Source organism: Eurosta solidaginis, chromosome 1 (genome assembly GCF_040869045.1).
Source record: "Eurosta solidaginis isolate ZX-2024a chromosome 1, ASM4086904v1, whole genome shotgun sequence".
Classification (NCBI taxonomy): Eukaryota; Metazoa; Arthropoda; class Insecta; order Diptera; family Tephritidae; genus Eurosta; species Eurosta solidaginis.
In genome coordinates this window covers 327207625-327222571 of record NC_090319.1, presented here as the reverse complement: position 1 = coordinate 327222571, position 14947 = coordinate 327207625, and positions in this window count along the sequence as shown.

Below are 14947 nucleotides of genomic sequence, written 5' to 3'. Positions count from 1 at the left end.
CTGTGTAGTTCATGTTTAATTTTAAGTAGGTAAATTTGTGCGCAACTTAATTGAAGCAAACATATTTTGAAAATAACGATGTTGTTTAAACAGCTAATGCAAGTAAATATACATACCACTAAGGACCTACCCTAGTAAAATTGTGCTTCATATGTAAGACAAACTTTTGTTGCTGATGACGAAAATGTAACTCGATTTTTAGAGTGAATTAAGGGATCTCTATTGCTCCGGCGACTTTACCCAGAAGTAGAGATTTTTAGGAACTACACAAAAAAAGTCATCTTATTGGCAACATATGAGGACAATTTCTTGAGTTCTTATTGTTGTTGGTGCGATAACAACACTCCACGAATGCCTTGAGCAGTGTTATCGATGTTGATGGTCCTTTGCCGTATGCAAATCCGGTACGTTAAGGTAACAAGCACCATTAAGGTACTAGCCGGACCATCTCGGGAACGATTTAGTATGAGCCCATGAAACCTTCAAAGCCATCCCTCGCTCCCACCCACTAGATCCACTAGAAGACACAGGAGGTGACAATTTGGTTAGAGAAGGTATATATTGCGCTAGCCACCCCGTGGAAGAGTTGCGCTACACAACCCCCGATTTGGTATTTTATTCGCCTCTTACGACAAGCATATCTGCCGTGGGTATTTTCTAAGCCCCCTAACCCTCTGGGGGACAATTTCTTGAACGATCGCGGCTATTGAAGGGAGCGAAGCGTTGCTAATAATATCATTAACATTCTCTGGAATGCAGAGGCAGATATAAGCAAAGCATTAGGTAATGGCAGACCTGTAAAGTACTGAGTACATACTTGTACTAGTACCAAATAAGTACAAGTACTCAAGTACTTCAAATCTAAGTACAAAGTATAAGTACTACAGTACTTGTACTTCGAATCGGAAAGTACAAGTAGATATACTTACGAAATACTTCGAAGTATACGAAAGTACTTTTTCTGATAAAATATGTCAGTTTGATTCATGAAAAAAATGTAAAACATCTGTTATAAAATTTTTATTGAATATGAGTAAAATTCATATTAGAAAGCAACAAGAAGTAAAACAACATATTAAATAAGTATAAATTGTACAAAAGCTAACAATATTAAAGTAGTTTTGTGTTTGCCTTCATTAGTACTAGCTTTTCAAACGAAAAGTCCGTCATTGATTGCCTTCTAGAACTATAAACAATGCCTGCTAAGGAAAGTAAACACTCTATTGGGGCGGAGGAAGCTAAGGTCGTATTCATTTTGAGTGATAGGTCTTTCGTAATAGGATAACTCTGAAGCATATTGAAATTTGTTGATGTATCATTAAGATACCTGTACAATTCTTCTTCAACCATTTTGTCAAAGTTATGTGATCGTAAGGGTGCTGGTTGATCATGGCCTATTTCTTCGAATAGCTCATCTATTTTAAACAAAAAATGAGGGTTAATAAAGATATCATTTTCATAAATGCATAAAAAGGTAAAGAATAAGGTATTAATACCTGGAGTTTTAAAGTAAAAAAAAAATAAATAATTTTTTGTGCATCGGTCGGCCTGGGATTTCCAAATTCGATCTCCATGTGCGTTCTTGCGTGACGAGTTGCTTCAGTGATAACAATTTTGTACATATCTGCGGTGGACAATGTATTACTTGATATAGCTTGTAAGGCTTTGTATCATCTGAGCTTTATGCTAGGGCATAAAAAAGCTGCAACAATGGCGTCATAGTTTTCTTCAGATAGCTTAAATATGACTCAAAACGTATGTGCTCCAACTTTTTCGCCACTTTCTTTAAATAAATGAGGTTTTTGCCTAAATTGATTTTTTTCAATTTTACACAAAGTGTCGCAAGCGAAGGAAGAAGATAACCATATAACATATTATCTTCTATTTGTAAAAAACCGAATGTTTCAGCGAAAGGAGACATTACTTCTTTATATTCTTCCAAATACGATAAATCTGTTAATTTATTTTTGTGATCTAAAAGCCGGCATACAGCATCGTATGTTAAGTTCCACCTTGTTACCACAGGTGTAACTAGAGACGATCCTAATGTTTCTACTATTATTTCTGATGTCTTAGGACAGTTCGATTTTTTCCATAAAATACTGCATTTGCTGAAAATCTTTCAATGAAAACTTAAGTTTAAAAACGATTTAAAACTATATCTTTGAATCATTTGTACCTGTTTTGGCCTGCTTAATATTGTACGCTCCTCTGATAAAGTTTTAATAAAATCAGTAGTGGTAATTAAGTTCAGTGTGTGACTGGCACATCTGATATGTTTCGGTAAGGCTAAAATATTTTCTATAGACGAATTATCAGTACTACCGTCCGTGTCATCATCAGAGTCATCAAAATCGTCCAAGTTACACATGCCGAACTCTTTGAAAGCTTTTACAAAGTTCGACCCATTGTGTCTGTGACGGTCCCCACAATTTTTGATGATATCAGACCGAAATTATTATTTATATATGCTATCATTTCATGTATGCGTGTGTGGTTATGCACCCCAGTGCTACTGAATTCCTGTTAAATTTGTCATCCAACCAATGGCAAGTGTACCCGAGGAAACTTTTATGCTTTGAAGATCATATATCGGCCGTCGTACAAAAGTACTTATTTGTCGATATGAGCTCTTTTATTATACCAAAAATTTGTGTAAATCGTTCGTCTAGTTTGCTCATTAATTTTGGACAACTCATCACATGTAGCTATGTTCCTTCAAACATTTTTCGGAAGCATTCCCTCTGCACGGTTGTGAGTGGTGATGCCGTATCCAATGATATAGCTCATCACTTTTTCGTCAAAGCCTTTCCCACCCAATGAAGTTGCTGTACGGCTTGAGCGCTTAACCTCCGCATGCTTTTCCGGGTGTTTTATACGCAGGTGCTTTATGAAGTTCGAAGTAATCTTTTTATTGCCTTTTAGGCGTATTTCGCAACTTATCGTGCCTGCCATGAGCTTATCATCAATAATCTGTGTTAAGCGTTCGGTTAAAGTGTGCTAAACTGCAAATATTAAATTGTACTTACTTCTTTAAAATCATAAAAAAACTGCAGAACTCCATTTTGTAACGACGGGTTAAATTTAAATTTGTTTGCTGGATATCTTTCAGATTCACTAGTTCTAGTAAATAACTTGCTTGTCTGTGGAGTCCGGGTTGCGAACAGAATCATCCGAAACAATATCCAACGACAAGTTTTGTGAAGAAATCACTTTGTGTTAAACTACGTACATTTATTTCTGAATGTCTTTTGGAAATAAAGAAATATCATGGCAGAACGATACACACATCGCACCGCCATGAGAAATATAAATTTTAATTTTTTTTTGAAGGAAAGCTATATAATGGGTAACCTGATCAAAATTGCAGATTGTACAACAATTTCAGGTAGTTTGTGCATGAGTATGGACCTAATAAAAGGTCAACGCTCATAGCCTTTGGGTTTTAATTCGGATGCTTCCGTAAGCGACCAAGCAATTTATTGCCTAGAACTAGTGAATCTAAAATATATCCTGCAAACAAATTTCGACTTGACCCTTCGACGAAAAAAGGGAGTTATGCAGTTGTTTTTAGGATTTTGAGGAAGTGTTTGCAGTCTTGCAATAATAATAAGACCTTAACATATCTTAAGAGAGATTATTGATAATAAGCTAATGGGATCCATGATAAGTGAGAAATGTGTGTTTCGTGACGCACGCCTAAAAGACAAAAACAATTCCACGAATTTTTGAAGACTTGTGTATAAAACGACGGTAAAGCATACGGGGCTTAAGCTCTCAACCAGTAAAACAATTTCATTAGGTGAGAAGAGGTTGAAGAGGTGTGGAAAGGGAATCATTCCAACAAATGTTCATAAATTAGCGAACGATTTACAAAAACTTTTAGTATCATAAAAGGTCTCATATTTTTGGAAAATACCGTTTCGATCAGTAGTTGAGCTGATTGTTAAAAAATATTAGTTGATCCGCTTCAAAACCGTTCAATACTTGTCAAAGTACTTCGAAAGTACTTACAAGTACTTTACTTGTACTTCAACAATTCAAGTACAAGTACCTCGATACTTATACTTGTACCCATTTTTCGAAGTACTGAGGTACTGGTACTTGTACTTGTGCTGGTACTTATTTTTTACAGGTCTGCGTGTAGGTGATATTTAAAATTGGTTGATTCACTCCAAGGGACTAGTTTTGGATAGGGCCGCCAGCTTTAGAAAATGTCAAACCACGAGACTTGGGTGTTGAAGGATGAAGTGTGAAAATCAAAATTAACATTTCAGCCGCTATTTTTAAGTTTCGTAAATAAACAACAGATGTTTGAATGTAAGCCCAAATGATTTTTTCAAAACCTTCTCATACGTACATATATCCTCAACTTAAGTATGGGGTAAGAATCATTTAAAAGGAGTGTTTATGCTCCTAGAACCTACTAAAGGATTTTGCATCACTGATTTCCCTTATTCTTTCAGCCAATCGCAAAATAAAATTTTTTTAAATCAGCATCACGACTACAACGACACTACCGCCACGGATATATGGAGTACCGAAAATCCACAAGGAAGGAACACCATTAAGACCGATATGCTCTGCCACGGGATCGCCAGCACACGCACTCTGCAAATACGTTGCAGATATTTTGAAAAACGTCACCATCAGTTCATTATATAATATAAAGAACACACAAAACTTTAACGAAAAGCTCAATAACTCTTATATTTATGACGATGAAAATATGATATCCTTTGACGCAGTTTCACTGTTCCCTAGTATACTGACACATCTAGCACTTGACATAATAAGAAATAAGTGGACAACAATAGAAAAATATACGAAAATACCTAAGAAAATGTTCATAGAAATATTAAAGTTCTGCATTAAAGATAATCGGTATTTTAAATATAATGAAACAATATATACACAACTAAAAGGATTACCGATGGGATCACCAACCTCCCCAATAATTGCAGATATTGTAATGAAAAAACTGTTGGACAATGCGACAACAAATTAGCACGAAAACCAAGATTATTAACTAAATATGTGGACGATCTTTTTGCAATAATCAATAAAAACGAGGTACAAAGCATACTTGACGCACTAAGTTCCTTTGAAAAAATATTAAATTCACTACAGAACTCGAGGACGACGGAAAATTACCCTATCTAGATTCAATAGTAATACGACGAGGAAATCAACTGAAGTTAATGTGGTATAAGAAGTCTATAGCATCGGGTAGAATTATAAATTATTATTCTAAACATCCCAAAAATATGATCATAAATACGGCAATGGGCTGTTTAAGACGAATGATAAATATTACAGATGACACTTACCATAATGATATAGAAAATGAAATAAAGATATTGTTAAAAGCCAATTATCTTCCTGATAAAATTATAAAAACTCTTTTAAAAAGATATAAATCACCAAATAGTCAACGTAGAGAAGAAAACCCGAAAATATTCAAGTCGGTAACTTATGTACCTAAATTATCTGAGCGCATATCAACATGTGACATCTATAATAAAGAAGATATCAAAATAGCACACAAACCTATGAGCAGTTTAAAAAGTATGTTTAACCAAACTAAATCGAAAATACCGCAAATGGAAAAAGCAACATTATTTACCAAATCCCGTGTAACGGAAACGACAAAGAATTATGCAGCAAAGTATATGTTGGAACAACTAAATCTAAATTAAAGACTCGATTAGCACAACATAAATCAGAATTGTGCAACGAGAAAGCACTGCCCGAATTTCGATAAAACAAAACTACTTCAACAAGAACAACAATATGGAAAGAGATTCACACTGGAAATGCTAGATATACTAAACGCACCAACTAACACAAGAATTAACTACAAAACAGATGTAGCAAACACCGCGCTCTCCTATAGGCATCTGATAACAAACAAAAATAGTTAACAACTCCACGTAGAAAGGGAAAGACGTGTCAAAAATGTATGTTTATAATGTTTAAGAAGTTTTGTTAATAATGGTTATTTGTTGTTTGATGTAAATTATATGTTATTTTGTGTTCTGTTTGTTTATAGTTCACCCTGAGGACGGTTATCGTGCATAACCGAAATATATTGGTAAAAATTTAAAGCATCTGTGTTTTATTTTCCAAATCATCAGACCTCAAGCCAGCAAATAAAAAACTTATTAAATCAGCATCTTTTTTGGGTAATTTGCCTTTTTTTTAACAACTTGAGGACAATTTGAAAACACGTTCGCCTTGGGTCATTTTATTTGAATTCATTGCTCATTATTAATTTTTTGAAAAATATATCCAAAGTGAGCATATAAATTTATTATATAACCTTCCTTTTAGTGTTTTATTTAATAACTTGGTTAATTAGGTGATGCGAAATCCGTGTTTAGCTACATTGAAAGCGCCAGTTCTTTTAAATAACTTTGGTACAGTTAGAAAGAGTGAAATTTTAAAATTACTTTCTTATAACTTGCAGTGATGCGCATCCGTTGATACCCCTTTCGACCATATCAGGGGGTGTTACGGTAAATGAGGACAAGACGAAGTACTTGCTGTCATCCAAGAAATAGTCGGTGTTCTCGTGCCTTGGAGTCCACGTCACAGTAGATGAATATAAATTCGAGACTGCGAAGGATTTTGTGTATGCGGGAACCAGCATTAACAGCAAATACAATATCAGCCAACAAGTGCTACTGTGGACTGAGTAGGCAATTGAAAAATAACAAACAAAAATCACCCTCTAAAAGTCGTTCATCATACCTGTCCTAATGGATGGCTCGGAATCATGGACGGTATCGAGAGAAGATGATATGGCTGTTGGAGTGTGCGAGAGAAATGTTCTCCCGAAGATTCATGGTCGTGTGCGTGATGTCTACGGCGAGTATAGAAGGAGGTAGAATGATAAGCTGTATGTGCTTTACGCAGATATGACGATAGTGCAGCGAATACGAAACGTCTAAAATCGCTTAGGCGGCTAAGCGCTAATTAATGATGAATTGAATACACTTTTTATCTAAAGATTTTGAATTTGCTTTCCGAGCCTTGAATTTAGGACTTTCGGTGTGGCTGGCGAGCATGCTACCACCACACCACGGTGGCCACTTAATCCTAGTTATAGCGAAAAAAAAATATTTAGATAATTTTTGCGGCTCGTGTGCTATTTACATGTATATTTTTCTTTCCCATATACATAGGGTCGTGCGATGCATGTCTAAATACATATGTATATTTTATAAAAATAAATTTCAAACACTTTAATTTTGTCAGTTTGGTCTAAATGTTCTTTTCAGCACGGCGCTCTGGATTCCAACATAGCTACGGCGCAAAAATGTGGAAATTGAATTACCTTGAGTAGAAAGTCGTTAAGTTTCTAGAAATATGAAGTAATAGATTAGAATGATACTATATAAAATTTAGTTAATAAATATTGTTTTTACGAAAGTATACATATGTCGTCGCAAACCCGGCAGAAGTTTGTATCTGTAATCTTAATCTTTAAGCAATTTCGAGAAGTATTCGAAGGGTTTAGAAGTCAATAAGTTCAACTCAACATATCCTTAAAATTCACTCATGTTTTGGAAGTCCTACCTCCATGTTCAATAGACTGGCTCGATTTATTAACCCACATCGCGTCATTGATTTTTGGATAGGATTTGTGCTCAGGAAAAAAGTTCCACTACGCATACCCAAAAAAATAATTTTCGACCCTGCGAAAAAAAAATGGCGATATGGTAAATTTTTCGACCAAAACACTCCACAAAACCCAAAAAATATTTTTTTTTTTTCAAAACACTGTTGTAAATACGCTGGCGGTAACTGTTTTTTGAAAAAAAAAATAATATTTTTTGGGTTTTGTGGAGTGTTTTGGTCGAAAAATTGACCCTTTCGCCATTTTTTTTTTCACAGAGTCGAAAATTATTTTTTTGGGAATGCATAGTGGAACTTTTTTTTCCTGAGCACAAATCCTATCCAAAAATCGATGACGCGATGCCGGTTAACTTTCGTCCATACAAATCGACCCAGGTTAATGTTCATACATTCGGTTGCCAAGGAGACTAAGTCAGTGCTTGCGAATTTCAGTAAGAGATAGCGATACCTATGTGACTTCGCATGGAAAATGCATTTTTTGGGATGATTAATGGCCGTTTTCACCATCTTCAGTTAGTCACTTATCTATAAATTATCGAAATTTTGGTTTTCTCCATGCTAATTGAAGCTTTGCGTCGCAGTTATGTGCAAGGAAAAAAGTGTAAAAAAAATCAGCTGTTTGGTTAGTTTTCATGTATTGACAATAGATTTTTCCGATTCCACAAAATATACACAATTATCGATTTAACTGGGGTTATAAATTAAGTATTAGTGAAAACGAAAATGTCAAATGGGGCTATTTGATAGATTGCTATCTTCTAGGTAAAATCTAACTTAACTATAGATGGTGAAAACGGCTTAGACTACTTTGTTCAACTTTTTGGTCAATCACTATAATGCTGAACCCTCTATATATCATTCAGTATTCATATTTATGTGTACTTTGACCTTTTTTTTTCTTCTTTCCCTTTTCTTCTATGTCACTCTGCACCACTGTCTCTACCTCTACCCATGGCGGAACCAGGAACAGGTGATGCCCGGAAATCAGCTGATTGATTTTTTTGTTTAATATGATTTTAAGTCCATCGATTTACAGAAACAAAGTTTATGGAATTTTTTTCATTTTTCATATTTTTATTTATGTTTGTATGTATGTCACTGTGCTGCAACCGTGCTCCGCCATGCCTGAACCTCTACCCGTCTGTTTCCCTCTTCCTACTCTACTTTCGCCTATATTCCCTGTTTATCCCGCTCCCTTATCCTTTTTTGTATCTTACAGTTGTATTCACGCAGGCCTGGTTGTCTTGTAGCCAGGTTACATATTTAAAGTTTCTATTCGGTCTACAAATACGTAAAAGGTAAAAGTCTAGAGCACTGGTCGGGAGTGGTGTCAAACGACGATTATTCAACTCCACAACAATAATCGGAGAGCGGAAAAAGGAAGAAAAATCTTATCTCTACCCGGAGATATTTAAAGTTAAATTTGGCAATTTTAATGTGGTTGTTATAATCTTGTACACAGAAAATAATGTTGTGTACAAAGTGATTTTGCAGGTATTTTATTTTGATGCCACCCCATTGGTGGACCGGCCAGGGTATTTTTTTATAAACGCGTCCAAAGGCTGCCAACGCAGATAGGTATTCTGCGCAAAACTAATATGAATCCCACCAACGATTTCGAAGTTTTCCGCTTCGGATTATTAATACTGATGCCAATACCTGTCGTTTGACACCTCTCTCGATATTTTTGGACGCGTATTAGCAGTCCACCCCTCTTCTAGACTTTTACCGTAAAATGAAGAAGAATTTGACAAGCCAGCACGACAGGGATTTTTGAGAAACAACAACTAGTCCAATGGAGTTTTTCTGTACTTTGAAATTCAATGCAAATTAAATCTTGATCTTTTTACTTACACCCCAGCAGTCACAACATGCTTCGAACATATAAGTAAATACATAAATCCATGCAGCGAAACCAGCCACGAAAAACGAAATGAATACTAGGATCAATAGCCATAAGAGGAACCATAATGGATTTTTCATAGTTTATTTTCTTGTAAGTTCACGTAAAGATTAAGAAATTCAGCTGCGATTACTTCTTCTGTTAAATGAGTTATTTAAGTATCTGATGCTGCAGTGGCTTTATAAAATACGTCCGATATATCAACGGTTAAAAAAATCCGTGGTAAGTGATTTATGTAAATTATTTATTTGTTTTGAAAATCTTTTCGACATCTGTTACAAAAAGTTTTTTACATCAGTTATAAGGACAAAACAATGCAAAGTGGAAATTGCTTATTTTGTTCGGGGCTTATTACAAGGCATTTGGCATCAAACGCGTAGGAAACAAAACTAATAGCTTGTAACGTACACCTAGTGTGAATCCGCCCCTTTGCGCAATCAAGGTGGATTGCCCCAGCTAGCTCAGTGTGAGGGGTCGGGGCCCTTAATCCTTGTCCACCTTGATGCGGGGCGGATGTTACAATCACCTGCTCTTTCTGTAGAGATGCACACACCTCGCAGGAAACCCATCCTACCTTGGACCGCTCGATTATTTCGACTTTCAGCAGGTCCCCTTTCTCCTATACCGTTTTGTATTGTCATCTTACCGAATTAACCGCAACCATCTCCACTCTATATTCATCTCTCTCCTTATTCCCACCACTCTACCCTCTGGCAACCCTTGGAAAAGAGCTTTTTGCCAATTCCTCTATTGTGAACATACCCCGTGTTTGACGGTTCTCGTTTGTTTATATTTTATCTGTGTGGAAATTAACATCCGCGACATTAGTAAATTTTTTCGTATATTTAAATAAAGTCGATTCAGTGCGTGAGTGTTATTATGTAAAAGGGCAGCGGGCTCTTGAGTGCGGTTTATAGGCACTCCGTTGTGCTTCAGGGATCTGCGATATACCCCAAATCTTGGAGTTTTGGAGCAGTAGTCGACTGCTGAAAGCGTCCACAAGCATCGGGAAAGGTGTCCACCGACAACCAACCAACCAACCCTGACAAGTTTTAATGCATTAATTATAAGGGTTAAACATGCCAACTCATCCTTTCGATGGGTTTTGCCCAGGCATGCTTAATCAACGAACCGATATGATTTTGTTACGATAATTAACGTTAATAAACGAAACGAAATGACTTTATGACTTCGTTTATTAACGTTAAGAACGTCAAATTAACGAAATGATTTTTTCGCGTTCTGCCATATCAAAACGAAATCAAATCGTTTATGTTGGTTATTAATTTCAAACTATGCTGGCAAAGCTGATTGATGGCGGAGTCATTAAAGGTGAAAGCATTAGCCAAGCTGATTGCAACTCTTCTCATGAATTTTGACAGTACGAACATTTCTCAGAGTATTTTTGACATTACCACCAACGAATTACACAAACAAATTACATGGAGTTTGTGTGTATGTCCACTCGCTGTTACCACCTTACGGCTTCACCATGGCTATTGCATTGCCAGCACAGTTCAAACATAAAGTATCTCGTTTTTGTTAACGTTTTTAACGTTAACGAAAGCTTTTCGTTTCGGTTAAAAACGAGATACAATTTATCTTGAAACACTTCGAAATATTATCGATAAACGGTGAAAATTTTTTGATAAACCATTAGCTTAACGTTAAGGTGCATCCCTGGTTTTGCCTAATCCTAGTTTACCTTTCTTTCGCAAGCGTTAAATTTTATTGAGAACGAATCATCGACATAAAGTTGAAAAAACAACGGGGTATACTCAAAATGGGTGGTACTCATACATTAGTATATTAATCGGTAAATAAAAAGCTTTATTTCCCATATAAAGTCTTTTGTTGAATAATCGGTAATTATGAAGAAGAGTTGTGTGTACTTTCTCTTAGACCCTCTGTAGGTTATTGCCACCTCTAAAAGTCCTGGCATACTTGCCTTGTTAATAATCCAGGTCTGGATTGGATTGTTGGATTCGTTGTACGTGTCAGTTTAAAAACTTACTATCTCCGATATTTGTTGCTACTGTAACCGCAAAATCACACTTTTTTATCTGGTATTATTTAGAGGCGCTGAGATATGCATAAAAAAGGACTTGGCGCGAATAAGCACCGAGGAGATTTAAGCCGAGCGGGACGAAATCTACATAAATGTTATATGCCGACTCTTAACAGCAGCTGCAAGGCAGATGCACTTTCACTTAGAAGCTTTTCACTCGGAGTGTTTGCCAAACCACTGCTGAGGGGCGACTCCGCTTAAAAAAAAAACATTTTTCTAATTGAAATTGCCTGGTACTTGAACCCAGAATCTTCGTCGTAATAGGCGGAGCACGCTCCCACAATACCGCCGTATATTAGGGTTGTTCCTTACATATGAAATAAGCTATTTTCCCCAGTCTGACCCCTCGAGAAAAGTAATACTAAATTTTATAATGACATAATAATAATAAAAATAAAAGTCCGTCACAATATATAACTCGGTTATTTCACATCAAGTTTGGACGATAAGACTTTTTGCTTAAGCTTAAGATTATTATTGTTAACGGGATAACAATTATATTTTATTTAGATAGAAAACAATATTTAAAACATTCTTCTATTTTAGCGACTGCAACTGATCATACGGTAACGAATATCGATAACAATTTATATCTGACTACCGAAATCGAGTTTAAATGGAAGAAACGAGGCTTCACAGCTACTGACTTTAGAAAATTTAAATTTTCCACGTTTTCAAGGCCAAATATACAACACCTAGAGAACGCACCACATACACAAGAAATTTTCTTTCGATCTGATCTCGCATTTAGGACTGGTTTTTATACTCATCTGAGCACAGCTCACAGAGTATATTAATTTTGTTCGCATAACGGTACCCCGTAACGGCATAAAACAATCGAGATAGATATAGACTTCTATATATCTAACCATTTCCGTCCGTCTGTCCGTCTGCCCGTAAACACGATAACTTGAGTAAATTTTGAGGCATCTTAATGAAAGTTAGTATGTTCCTAGGCATTTATCTCAGAACGCTTTTTGAAATTAACGAAATCGGACTATAACCACGCCCAATTTTTCGATATCGAAAATTTCGAAAAACCGAAAAAGTGCGATATTTCATTACCAAAGACGGATAAAGCGGTAAAACTTGGTATGTGGATTCACATTATGACGCAAAATAGAAAATTAGTTTAATTTTGTACAATGGGCGTGGGACCGCCCACCAAAGAAGGTAATTTAAAAGTTTTGCAAGCTGTAATTTGGCAGCTGAGCATGTAATATTCGGTTACACCAGAACATAGCCTTCCTTACTTGTTCAGTATAAGTTCAACTCGGTTTGTCATTTAAACTACGCTTAAACTTTTTTGAAGTTTTTCAGTCTATTTTAACTGAAGTTTAAGCTGAGGACAAAAATGTAAAATTCCAATACTACTTACTATTGTCACGAAAATAAAGTAAAACGCGTATAATTTATTTTTAATTTATAACGCTTCAATAGCGAGTGGCTTTGGTGGTACCAATTTGGACAAGATTTTTTTTGCAACTTCACCTCAATTCTATATCAAATTTAGGATATCAACTGAAGAAACGTGCTGGATATTCATTTAAGAGCTTAAATTTCTCAAAGGTTGGATAGTGGCTGTGGAATGATGATGTATATCAACTTCAGAACTAGATTCATATATCTTGAATGCTTTTTTTTGTTCATTGGGTAAACGAAATGCAGCTGTTGCCGTATCTATAAATTATAATAAAGAAATAGTTTGCCATACAAAAAAGTCTACACCAAAGGCGGCCTTAACCTGTGATTAAAAACTGCTCTGTAGTTTAACGAAGTTTAAATTTGACTACAGCTTAAAGAAAGTTAGTTTAAGCTTACCTTAAACAACAACTGAAAAACTGGGCCTAATTTTAAGAAAACAGCGATGCGCAGAAATTTTTTTTTTATTTTTAGACAATTTTTCACAAATATATTTTGAATAGGAAACTTTTGACGGTAAAATGGAAAATTATCTACGTTTTAATGCTTTCTAGACAGATATAATACCCATGATACAAAAAATGGAGATAGTTCCATTTGGTGTGACGTTAGCCAATTGACTTTTGCGGGGACAATGACAATTTCACCAAAAACAAGCTATCATATTGAAAAATTTTACGAATTTTTCTATTTTTGATGGATATAATATTAACGGACACGACTAAATATTTTTCATAGTTATTTTAAATAAAAGCGAAAAAAAAATGAGCCGCATGCATTGGAAATATTTTAATACGAAATATCAGCCTAGAAAAGAAGGGTTTTAATAAGTTTTTCCTCCCGAAAATTGCTTTCGTCGAAGAAACATGGTTTGAGGTATACAAAGCAAGGGAATATAGCCTTCTTAAGTGTCCGTACATTTGCTCAGAGCATGTTGACAAAACATACAAGTTTGTCAATTGATTGCCCAAAGGAGGTCCTAATAAACCGACACCGCAATTCTAATGAGTTTAGCATACTTAAACGCAATTTTTATGAAATCGCAGAGGTATGATTATTGGGCCATGCTAGAACGACAGGATTTTTCGTGTATTTTATTCTGTCTAGGGATCAAGCTGCCATAAAGATATGATTCATTAACCAATGTATGAGTCATTATCCACTATTTTTCAATAAAATTGCATGTTTTACTGTATTCTAAATCGATGTGTATGCACATAAATCGTGCTAAAGCATAGTATTATTGTCTCAGATGACCATTGCGTTTTCATCCTGAAGGAAATTTCCATCCCGAAGAAGCACAATTTCGCCTTAAACAGTAACGGTATGGCAACGCTTCTAGCAACACAACAAATATTATGAATACGTCAAAAAATGTTGAGTAGAACTACCTTCTTTTTTATACCATGATTAGAAGACCCGGCAGACGTTGTCCTGCCATAAATGTGGCCTATCTGCATACAATTTAATAAGCTCGTTCCGTCTGACTCTACCCTCCCCCCCTCGTCACTTTTTCCTAATCCTTTTATTCACTCCTCCCTCCGTCTTTTTCGCTTCATCTATCTCCATCTTCGTCTCATTCTATCTCTTTCTCAATCTCCCTCTGTCTTTTCTCTTCTCTCAATTTCTTCTTATTGCCTGTCCCAGAGGGTGGTATGTGCATATGTTATTCCATTCCCAGTCCCAGTCCTAGTCCCTGTCCGTCTCAGGATAATATATTATTCTATACTAAAGCACTACGCAAAGTAGTATGTTTATGAAGGTTCTGGATCACATTTTGTATGGAAGGCTCGGTGCATGTCTCCCCTAAAAACTCAATACTTTTGGCCAGTCCGCCACCAGTATGGCCTTAGGAATGGGACCAGTTCATTATTTTCGTTTAGTCTGGGATGAGTCTGACCGAAGGAATGAAA